This window comes from Hakea prostrata, chromosome 10 (assembly GCF_041222555.1).
Source record: "Hakea prostrata isolate BN-2017 chromosome 10, UWA_Hpros_2, whole genome shotgun sequence".
Classification (NCBI taxonomy): domain Eukaryota; kingdom Viridiplantae; phylum Streptophyta; class Magnoliopsida; order Proteales; family Proteaceae; genus Hakea; species Hakea prostrata.
Genome location: NC_142609.1, coordinates 34911458 through 34923720, shown reverse-complemented (window position 1 = coordinate 34923720; position 12263 = coordinate 34911458).

The following is a 12263-nucleotide window of genomic DNA, read 5'->3' as shown; positions in this document are numbered from 1 at the left end:
CCCTCAATCATAGTTGCACTAACACATCATACCATATCAGATAATGAATCAAGTACATCTAATAATCATCCACAACATGTCATCATCAAGTAATCAATTTAAAATACATTTATAGTAGGTTATAAGACTATTTACACATTCAAAGAATTAGACAGTTTATCATATCACAAGTCAAATCATATATATGTAATTGTAACCTTACCTATCTAAGCGGAAAAACTCTTGAAAAAGTATTAAACCTCACAAGTAACCACTCCAGAGACCTCAAAAGATCACCTCTAAAAGATTTGAAAGTCCAAGCGGAATCCAAGCCTTCTCCTTGATTCGAGGATTATTTACCACCAACCACGTGTACATTGTCTCCCAACTGTCCACAACAGCCTCCACGAACAAAATTATACGAAATTAGGTCGTGGATGACTATTTATAGAGAGTCGGGGGTCAAAACAAGGTTTAAAACCCACAAATAGACCAATCGATAACTTGGGGCGGTTGGTTGGGTCAATCAACCACCTTAACCAACCACCCCTTAGTACTTTTCAGTACTTGGGTGTTTTTCTCATCTGATTGATCCCCAACACCAATTTAACTTAAACCAACATGTGGGGGTGGGGTCCTTACCTTGATCTCAGACATCTTTAGACTCAACTTGACTTAAGCTAGAATTCCATCTACCCAATCCATTAGGGTTTCCACTATTCCTTCTTCGGGTTCCCAGTAAGGTAGGTTCTTCACCAGATGTATCTAGATCCATGGGTTTAGGGTATGGATCATGGGCTTCAATCCGGATAACCCACAACTTCTTCTGACTAGAATTTTAGGTATTCAAACCTACAATACGGATCCCAAGTTAGAATTATGGGGATTATTACAAATGACCCAAGGCATTTTGAAATTCGCTGCTAGTGACTCACCACAAGCATGGGAAAAAGGACAATGAAGGAAGACGTGTTGTACATCCTCCACTGCCTTGAGACATAGGCTACACTGCAAAACCAGAGCAATTGCCTTTCCCACCAGCATCTCATCAACAAGAAGCCATCAATCGCCCCTCCCCAATGACAGACATCACGATGAGCAACACTAGGGAGAGGAGTAAGAGGAATCAACTACAACACCTTTGGCACTTTGGTGATTTCACCTCAAAGAGAACCCAACCACCATTCTCGACACAATTTGACACTCTTTACTTAAGATGCTCAACCATGTTAAGTGAAGCCCCAATATAATCAGCAATGGTGAAGTCCCTAAGCCATCATCCCAACCAAAATTTTATATCACTACCATTGCCAATCGTCCACCTTTCATTGGCCATCATGAAACTCCACACCTTTTTTAGTCCAATGAGCAAGGAAGACTGCTGCCTTGTAGACTTAAGGTTCCCCATTTAATCAGCCAACTTTCCTCTTAAGAAGTGAGAAAATGTTGAATCTTTATGTCTAATGGTCCACACCAATTTGCAAAGGCAAGCAAAATTGAAATTTCTTAATCTTCGAATTCCCACCCCCTTCACATTTTTGGAGCACACACCGGTGCCCAACTCACAATAATCCTTTTCACCGACTCAATTCTACCTGTCCATATGAAATTCGCATCCAAGCCTATTAATCATTGACCTTAACCACCAATATACAGAAAACTTGTAGATTTGAGTACTGGGGATTATAGAGCAAACCAATTCTACTTTGCCTGCCATAGAAAGTAGTTTTGCACCCCATCCTTGGAGTTGATTTTAATTTTATCTAGAACTAGCAGTAACTATGGTCAAGTGACCCTCCCCTTAAAGACATCCACCCTAGATACCGAGTGACAAAGTGGGCAAGAGAGATATGAAGTAACTCCACAATTTTCTGTTTCCTGTGAGGAGGCATATGGCCAAGGAATAGTTTGCTCTTTTCAAGGCTAATGTGTTGCCTTGAAAACTCCTCATACTTAGTCATAAATGCCACAAGTGCTTTTACATAAAACAAAGAAGCATTAGCAAAAATAAAATATCATTAGGGTATAGGACAACTGAGGGAACCACCCCACTAGGACCAAGCAAAGCCTTAAGCTTACCACGGAGAAATAGAGCATGTAGACCCCTACACAGGACCTCTCATGGTAATAGAAATAACAAAGGGGAGATAGAATCCCCTTGGCGTAACCCTCTTTCAACACAATGGAATTTTTTAGGAGATCAACAACTTATGGATCCATCCCACCCACTTTTCAGAGAAGCAAAATCATTTCAAAACAACAAATAAACATTCCCATGATAGTATGTCATAGGCCTTCAAGATGTCAAATTTTAACCCCATCCCTCCCCCTCTAATAGAAGTGTGCACTAAATTAGAAAGTTCTGAAGCAACAACATTTTCATAAATCAACTTACCTCCCCAAAAGTGCCTTGCTCCTCAGAGACAAGTCTTGGAGTAGGGGACATAGAACACTGTCCATCACTTTAGAGAGAACCTTGCAGAAGAAATTTCCCATGCAGATAGTTCTAAACTTCTCAACAGTAACTGCATTCTCCACTTTGGGGATGAGCGTAACGAAGTTATTGTTCAACCCCTTCGGCAATTTCCTCTTTGGAAAAAAGACCTCACTGCTGCCCCAAAATTACGCAAAACAACCTCCTATGCTCTGAAGAAACTACTAGGAAAACCATTAGGGCCAAGAGCACTGTCAGGGTCAAAATCCCACACCACCCTTTTGAACTCCTCATTAGTGGGCAGTACCTCAAGAGACCTACAGTCCTCTTCAGATAATAGCTTTGGAATTACATCTAATAATTCTTGATAAGCAGAATAAGTGTCTTTTTTTATGAAAGAACTCAAAGAAGTTTACCACCTGATTTTGTAGCTCATCTTTCCCTGAAGTCCAAGAGCTATCGCCACTCACCAGTGTCGTTAATTGCCTCATTAGTATGGGAAAAAGAAAAACCGTAGTTAGTGAAACTAAGAAAGGACTGTTAGGTATTTATTTTAAATACCATAAAATACCGTGCAGTCAAATAATATGGGTTAGAAAACAGAGAGGATTAAAAAAAAAAGAGAAGAAAAGCAAAAAAAAAAAGAGGTTTGAACATGTTTTTCAAAGGGAGACAAAAGATGATGCTACCATATTGAAATATACTTTTAATATTTAGTCCGTTTTTAGCTCCAATATAATTGTGTGGTTGTGCATGTTTGGCTGGAGCAAGATAGGGAATGCATCAGCTAACAACTTGAATTTTGGGGTCTATGCATTGACCTTGAGTTGTAAACGATATGATAAGAAATGTTAATGGATGTTCATTACGTCATTAGAAAATGCTAGGATTGCTACCCAAAAAAAAAAAATAAAAGAATAGAGTTGTGGTGGCAGTACATTAAGAGATGGTGCTTGATAGCATTCAGCTTTCGACATTCTCCTTGGTATACTTTATGTATTGCTTACTTGGCTGATTCTGTTGAAACCTGTGAGTTTGGGTGTATGTGGAGAAACTTTTGTTGCATGGATGAGTTTTTAAGGTTCCTGAGTGTGTATTGCAATATTAGTTTTCTAATTAAAGTCTGACCCTTTATTCAAAATATATATAAAACCAACTATTTTGCTGAAGTTGATACTGTTCTTGGTATAAAGAGGGCTAACTGGCTAAGGAAGGGAGTTTCCGAGTCTGGTATTGAATGTGATGCCATTGCAATTATTGTTTTCCTGTTGAACTTGCTTTCTTGGCCAATAATGCAGGAATGTACTACAAACGATGCATCTAGATCCAATCCATCTTCTCCAGATGTTGTAGGTTAAAAAGTGCAACAAGATGAAACCATTTCAGGACTTCTGAGTTGCACTGTCGCACATAATCTATATTAAGCATCATTAATCTTTATTTTTCATTTACTGTATTAATGATGCTTAATGTGAAGAATAGGATCTTGGATTTGCTTCTATTTTTATTGCACCAGAATTTCTTTTGCATTCATATGAAAGTTGCATCACGTCATTCTTAAATTTCCTCCTGATAATCATCATCAAGCCACCATTTTTTTATATGTTTAAACAAGGAAAAAAGAATGATAGGATCACACAATTAGATATTAGTTGCTGTTTCATTTCTCAGCTATATGTAGTAACCTGGACAGGTACATTGTATCAGGTGAGTGTCAAGATAAGTTTAAAATGTTATCTGTTGGTTCATATATATATATCAGATTTGCATATTGATGTTCAGTTTTAATTTGTTTGCCAACTCAATTTATCAGTTGAAGATTTGCTAGATCTCAATCTCAGAATCGGTACTCAGCGCACCATGGATGCACCATCAACTACTAACAAGCTGAAATGGTATGACTCAAATGAATGGTTGCTCTTTTCCCGTCTAGTTACGTTTGATCTCCAAGAGGGCAGTGCAATTGCATGGCAAGTAGTTACTTTATGGGTTTGGCTTTCTTCACTTGGAATTCCTGATATTACGGCGAAGCTATTGTCAGCATCAGATGCAGTAATATCTTTTCTGTCGAAGGAAACACAGGTATGCCTTGAATGTATCAAGACGGGCAGAATTGCTGAAAATCCTCTTAATGACTTGCCATTCGTGCAGCTTCTTACCGATAATGCCATCTCCCTTCAGTTTTTTCTCACTAAGAGAAGGCAAGTACTAGAGGGCATGCTTAGGGTCACTGAACATATCTGTGCTAGAAGATTTGTGGATATTGATTGGCAGAACGTTGCTAATTCAATCCTACCAGCAATGTCTGAAATCAGGATTATAGCTACCAATTTAGCTGCCCAAGAAGCAAATACTCAAATCTTGAGTAAATCCAATCTGGAAGCAAGTCATAGCAGTAACATGGCCAATGATAGTGCAGAAAGATTCATGATAACATCATTTGGTGAGGGCAGCAGTAGAGGGACTGGAGCTGGAGAAAGGCAAACTAGGCACTTCAATGAAGATGTCATGAGGGTATTTCAATCTACTAAACCAGTGCAAATCAGGCCCTTTGGTGAGGGCGGTGGTAGAGGGACTAGAGTTGGAGAAAGACAAACAAGGCACTTTGATGAAGCTATTATGAGTTCATTTGATTCTACTAACCCAGTACAACAAATCAGGCCCTTTGTTGATAATGCAGAAGGATTCACGATAAGGCCATTTGGTGAGGACAGCAGCAGAATGAGTGGTGTTAGAGAAAGACAACCAAGGCTCTCTAGTGAAGACTTTAAGAGGGCATTTGATTATGCTAAATCGGAACAGTTCAGGACCTGTGGTGATAGACATATGAATCAAGACCTATTGCAACCTTTTACTGAATCAGATCTGTGTGCTCTCACAAGAAATCTGAATATCAAGGATGGGGAACAAAGAAGCAGAAAGTTTGTTTGCCCAAATAAAGGAGAAGAAGAAAGAAGTTTATTCATGACATTTTCACGGGGCTATGCAGTCTCGGAGAGGGAAGTACATGATTTTCTTACCAAATCATATGGGGACTGTGTCGAATCAATTTACATGCAAGAGGTGGTTCCCCCCAGGATGCAGGCATTATTTGCAGTGGTGGTCTTCAAGCACGCTTCATCAGTTGAGATAATTCTTAATGGAAGGGAGAAAGTGAATTTCACTATTAATCGAAAACATGCCAGGGTAAGACGCTGGAGCCCAAGGCAATCAACAGCCTGATTCTGGATCAAAATTATTCTGCTTTGAAAAGAAAAACAGCTTTATTAGCTTCACACTGGTTGTTCTTCACACCATGGTGAAGGGCAGTCTCACCTCGAACAGTGAACTGTTTGACAGGGTTCTGGCTGGTGGAAATCAATTCCTTTATGATGGTATACAATGGAAGAGAGTTCTACCATCTCTGCTTTTGAGAAGACAGATATTATTCTTGATCCTTAGGAATTCCCATATAATATGAACATGCCCCATTTGCTGAATGTTGTAATTTTAATGCCTTATATTTATAAAATTCAAAATTTCATTTCATCAACAGGTATGGTTCTTTTCTCAATAGGTATCTAAATAGCCATAGGTGTCTTTTGGAAGGTTAAGTTGAATGTCTAACAAACAAGCCTTAAGGGAAAAGACATGTTTTTTGGAGACAACTCTAAGGTGTCTATTATTCTCCTATATAAAGGTAGGAGGGGTTGTTTATTCTCTCACGAGCATTGTTTTTGAAACTTTGTTTTTCTTTAACCCGTGTCCTTTAGAATGGATTGGTGAATGTAGCTTTTCAATCCCTATATGCTATCAAATTCAGAGTGCACTATTGCTATAGAAGGATTGATTGATCTTTGGGGTGAATAAGCATTGTTAATCCATGTGCACAATTTAGGGCGTTTATATATCCTTAAAAAATAAGTTTGGCACATCTCAACTCTACCAAATTTGTTGTTCATGTATTACTAGAGGGATGTGCATCACTATGTTCTTGACAAAGAGATCATTCATGCCATATAAGTTCTTGTAGTTAGTATTTTTTTTGTTCTATTTATTTATCTTATATGATTGCCCATTATATCATATTTCCAACACTGAAGCAACATGAATTGGACTAAAACCTTGTGCATTTAAGTCACTAACAAATACAGGCTTCCTACATATGATCTTTTTCACAAAATCAGTTTGATCGGCTAGTGAAGCTATATGGGATGGATTCTCACTAGAGTCAATGTCCACTATAGCTCTTTCGAGATACTTGGCGGATCTTGGGTTCACATCCTCTACAATTCTCACTTTCTACAATTCCTTGTAGTTCCTATCTAAGATTGTAACATGTGATAGTTAATTATTCAAGGATCATGATTAGAATCCAACTAAGAATTGAATCTAATAAATCCCTAAAATTAAGCTTCGAAAAAAGAGGAGACAAAATTGGGAGAAAATTTTGGGATTTATTAGATTCAATTCTTAGTTGGGTTCTAATCGTGATCCTTGAATAATTAACTACCACGTGTCACAATCCTAGATAGGAATTACAGGGAATTGTAGGAAGTGAGAATTGTAAAGATATTTGCCTGTTTATGAGATTGTTTTTTTTTTTTTTAAAATTAATTAATTATTTTTTTGTGGGAGTAGTAGAAATTTTTAATATATTTGCATAATCTGTTCACTGTTGTTAACTAGGCATTTATTTGGTATTTACTTGCTGTGATTTATTAACTACAGTGTATGAATTGATGTTACTATAAACTGTGCATACTCGGCCAACATTTTTGTGGTTTAAAATAATTTTGAAATTATTCTCAGATTGGTTCTTTAATCAATATACTTGTATTTTTATTGTATATCCGATATATTTTCATGAATTGGATTTGAAGGCTAGATTTCTCGATGATGGATTCGTATCAAAAAGTGTTTTGTGGAGTAGTGATGGTGATGCCACGTTGGGCTAGTAATTTGATCAGGTCTATCATTGGAACCATGTGGCCTTGAGCCATTAGAGGAACCAAAATATAGTGAAGCTCATGCTTATAAATAGTAGCCATTAAAGTTGAAATTAGAGGATAAAAGGCTCATTTTAAGTTTGATGGACAGACAACTCACAACTCAAAAGAGAGTCTTCCAGAATCTACTAAGCATACAATGTAATAGTTGTTTAAAGTTATTTTTTTTGGGTCAAATGTTGTTTAGAAACCTACTGAACTACTTAGGGGCTCCCTTGCTTCACCGGTGTGTCTGACATGGTGGTGCTTGTGGTGCCCACCTTGAGATGCACGCCATGTGGATTCTATTCAATTTCATCCCCTCAAAATATGGTTTGGTTAATTTTAAAGAAAAACCGATTTTGTGTCACTTAAGTTGGTTAAATGTGCACATGGTATTTTGAGCTATTAGGATTTAATGAAATCCACATGGACTGCATCGACGTGGAAACGATAGGCAACACCATGTCAAATGCACCACTGAGGCAAGAACAATGGGCCTCTGTCATGCACGAGAAGTGGCAGTTCATGCATGAATGTGTTTTAGAAAGAAAAAAAAAGTTTGGCCATTTTTTAACAGGAGGAGAAGTAAAAGATGATTTTTTTTTTAGGGGGGTGAATCAGAGGTGAAACTTTTGAGAGGGGAATAAGAGCAAACAATAGGTCATTTACAAAAGCCTTTTGAGGGAAATTTAAATCTAATTAAATGGCGTCATTAATGTTCATTTAAAATGTAACTTTAATTAAATAAGTGTTAATATATTTCTTCTTACTTCAATGCTAATGTTGCTTAACAAAATAGTGGATCAAACATAGTGTGAACCAAATTGTGATTTTGGGATTTTTTTTTATATTTTATTATGAACTAGTACCTTCATGTGCAATTGTTCGTAGGCTTTTCACTTTTGTCATAATTAAATAGAACAATGTGGGGTGTAGATTTCAATTGTTTATTTATCTACTTGTATAAATGATCCTTAATTTTATTTAGTGTTTGAGTATGATAAATTTTTATAACTTTGAAATAGTTTCACATAATTATATTGAATGGTTGAGCACAAAATTTGAAATGATTTCATATAATTTTATTGAATGGTTGAGGAGAGGATTAGCATTTAATTCTTGAATTTATGTGAAATAATCATTCGATATAGTGGAGTACATAAACACTATGTTAAATGTCTCTGAGAATATAGTATAGCATTATATCACAAAAATTATGTTTATGGTTGAATGATTTAATATTATATATTTATGCCACAATAGTGGATTTAAGTTATATCACCCCTTAAGACTATGTTTATGGTAGTTGAGTTTTGAGATTAATCAGATATGGTATCTACAATCATTATGCTAGAGGTCTTTCTGTGAAATATTATCAACAGTTACAAGACTATAGTGGGAATTATATAGTGCATAATGCCCATGACTATATGAGTCCACTATAGTGGTTTAATGGAATCAATTAATCATTCAATATATTGCAATATTTCTTTTGACAGCCAATAAAGTGGGAAAGGAGTACACCTCCCTAAAACTCAATGTATGACCTATCGTAGATTCATGTCCTTCAAACATAGTGTTTGGTTGTGAAAATCCCTGGATTCATGAAATCTAGAGATTCATCTTTTTACACTAAAAACGTGAATCTGTAGATTTATGGGTATGAGATGAAATCCAGAGATTTCGCCCTTACTATAAAAATGTTAAACATTTGCGCATTCACAAAAATCACATCGACTAAACAGATTTCATTCCACAGATTCAGGTTAACCAAACAGTTAATTTTATGAATTATGACTCCATAGATTTGAAATCTCTAGCCACATGTAAAGAGGCCCTAAAAAGATTGAATAGTTTCACAACAAAATTATGAAACATACCTTCTGTCACACCCCGCCCGCCGGGCCCGGTTACCCGCCCGATGACCCGCGGGTGCGATCCGTCACAGGATCCATGGTTTTAGTCTATCAATAATAATAAATACAAATACATGTAATCAAGAGCAAGAATAGTGCAATAATTAATAAAAAGGTTACAGGAGTCCAAATACTCCAATAAATATCCAAGAAATAATCAAAGGACAGAATCAATAATCAAATGTAATATCGAGATCAGTGGAAGCAAAAAGAATAACTAAATAATCTTCATCTTCAGAAGGCTTCATGCTCTGCAAGTTCATGTATCACTGTCTGTGCCACATCAGCTTCATACGAGAAGGCTCTTTCATATGAATCATCTCCAACTTCTGACATTGTGCAACCATCTGTACAGTTTATATAATACATACAATGAAAGGAATGAGTTCCAACGAACTCAGTAAGGAACAAGCAATTCTCATATATATGTCAATACAATCCACGAATGCACAGATGAAATGATATGGATGGTATGCAGAAATATGAATGCTACTAAGATCTAACTATGCAAGTCTCTAATGGCTGACATGCTTTAAGATATACACCAGCCCTCCTCTGGGTAAGTCTCATCACTCTGATCCGGCAAGGACTGGTTACCTCTGTAGGGATCCTGGGCAAAGGGGTAAGTCCACACTTGGCTCTCAAACCATGGCTAGGGGTTAAGTCGATACTCTCTCACCACGACCATTGGTGATGAGTACTGGCGCATGTCGGGGTTTCTAATCCAATGCAAGTCATAATGGTAACATACTATATGAAGTCCAGATACTTCCCTTATGGCACCAACCAACTCGGTTCAATATCCTTCGCAACCTAGGAGTGAGAACCCTCACGGACTGGCTACCGCTGTTGGACTCCACTCCTTAACCCTATGGTCATCCACATATTATTGGGGCGGATGCTCTCATGACTCCTCACAACACCCGGTCCGTTCCTTGGACATCCATGAGCCCAACCCTAACATATGCAACCCTACCATTACATGACCAATAGTGGACCACTGAGTCTCCGCACGGACTGGTTACCGTTGTAGGATGAAACATAGTCACGTCACCATTGTCACGGGTCACCCGGCTTCAATTCCCCTGCCGAAAGGGTAATAGCATGTGGGGTACCTAGCCATGCAATTCTAGACACTTCTAAGTATGTCATCCAGTAATTATGATAGTGCTGGAGACATCAGCAGGCATGTGTCCCATTCCACAGCCTTCTGATATCCCAAGCTAAGATATCCCAAAGGAATACCCCTTCCATCACAACTACACTACAATCACTCTTTATCATACCATGAACAGTTGTGCAATACCATGAAAGATGAAGTACATCAAGGAATACCACAAACAGCAAGTGTACAATAAGATTCACATGCTTTATACAATTACAACAAGTTACATGATCAAAGAATAGTAAATAGAACAACAGAATCATCATGTATATGTAATTGCATATAAATAAGAATGCATGTCCTTACCTGTAATTATGTAAAATCCTTCTAACTTGAATTCCATAAACTATTATAAGACTTTTACTTGAAACAGAGAACACCTAGGCATAGGGTTACAAGAATATATAAGAGTCAAGAGTCAAAACAAATCCAAAATCAAACTTACACAGATACTGGAAACCGGCCGGTCACTTGAGCCGGTCGCTTAAGTTGAGCGACCGCCACTAGTGACCGCCCCAAAAACAGAGAGTTTCAAATCCGAAACTCAGGCTTCTGATCATCCGTTTTCAATCCGGATTTCGAGTGATCATGGCCTAAGTCTCGAATCTAACACTCGAAGAGACACTAGGTGATAAGAAACCTAACAAATATCATAAATGGATTACCCAGAAACTTTCCCCTTAACTAGATCCATCCATTAACAAATGCAGGGATTCGTTTCTGGACAGGATCTCATCAAGAACATTGGAAAGGGAGGACAACAAATCAATTGGGTAACCACTAACAAAAAGGAGATGGGTTCATATCAATCAGAGGTTAAAAAGAAGAGAATTGCAGATGGAGATTCATTACCTTAATCAGAATCACCAAGAATAGAAGAGAAAAGGTTCCATAACATTAACAGCACATCAGACTTGAATCACGCACGTTTCCACAGCCGTCTAATCGCCCAAAATAGCAATCCCGAACATAATAATGCCTTAATAGGGCGAGGGATGCTATTTATAACGAACAGGTGGCAAAATAGGGCAAAACCCCGAAAACAGACCAGGCGGTCGCTCTAGGCGGTCGCTTGGTTCAATCGACCGCCACTAGCAACCGCCCCCATGTATATTGCTATACAAGGGTGCTTTGCTCATGGGGTTGAAGACCAAGTACAACCTAACCCAAATGAAGACATGGGGGAGATCATAGTCCAAAAAATCAATCTCAATAGGTCAATAATAAAGGGGTTAGGGTTTCATCATAACATATGGCTCATGAAAAGGTTATGATCACGGAAAGAGAGTGAATGATTGTTATCAAGAAAATAACAAGAAATCATAGGAAATCTAGTTTAGGTTAATAGAAACATTACCCATGAGGTTTCCCTCACATGGAAGGTTACAAAAGGTTTCCAGAAAGATCATTCAAGGGTTAGGGTTAAGGTTTCAAGAATCTATTAGCTAGGGTTAAGATCATGATGATGATCATAGATCTCAAAGAATAGAATGAGATCATGGAATAGATGGTTGCAAGGATGCATCATCTTTTTCCTGATCTCAATCAAGAACAAGAACGAAGAAAGAATAATTAGAAATCCTAATTAGGTTAAACATGGATCATGAAGAAAATATAGTGATCAAGTTTAGGTTAACACAAATATCACCCAAGGGAAAGAGAAACAAAGAATGCACAATCTGAAAAGGTGGTGGGGAGTTTCCAATAGATAAAAGAACAATAGGGTTTCATATATGGTTACCTCTCATGAAAGTTGGTTACCTCCCATGAGAGTTACCCATAATTAATCCTCACAAAAA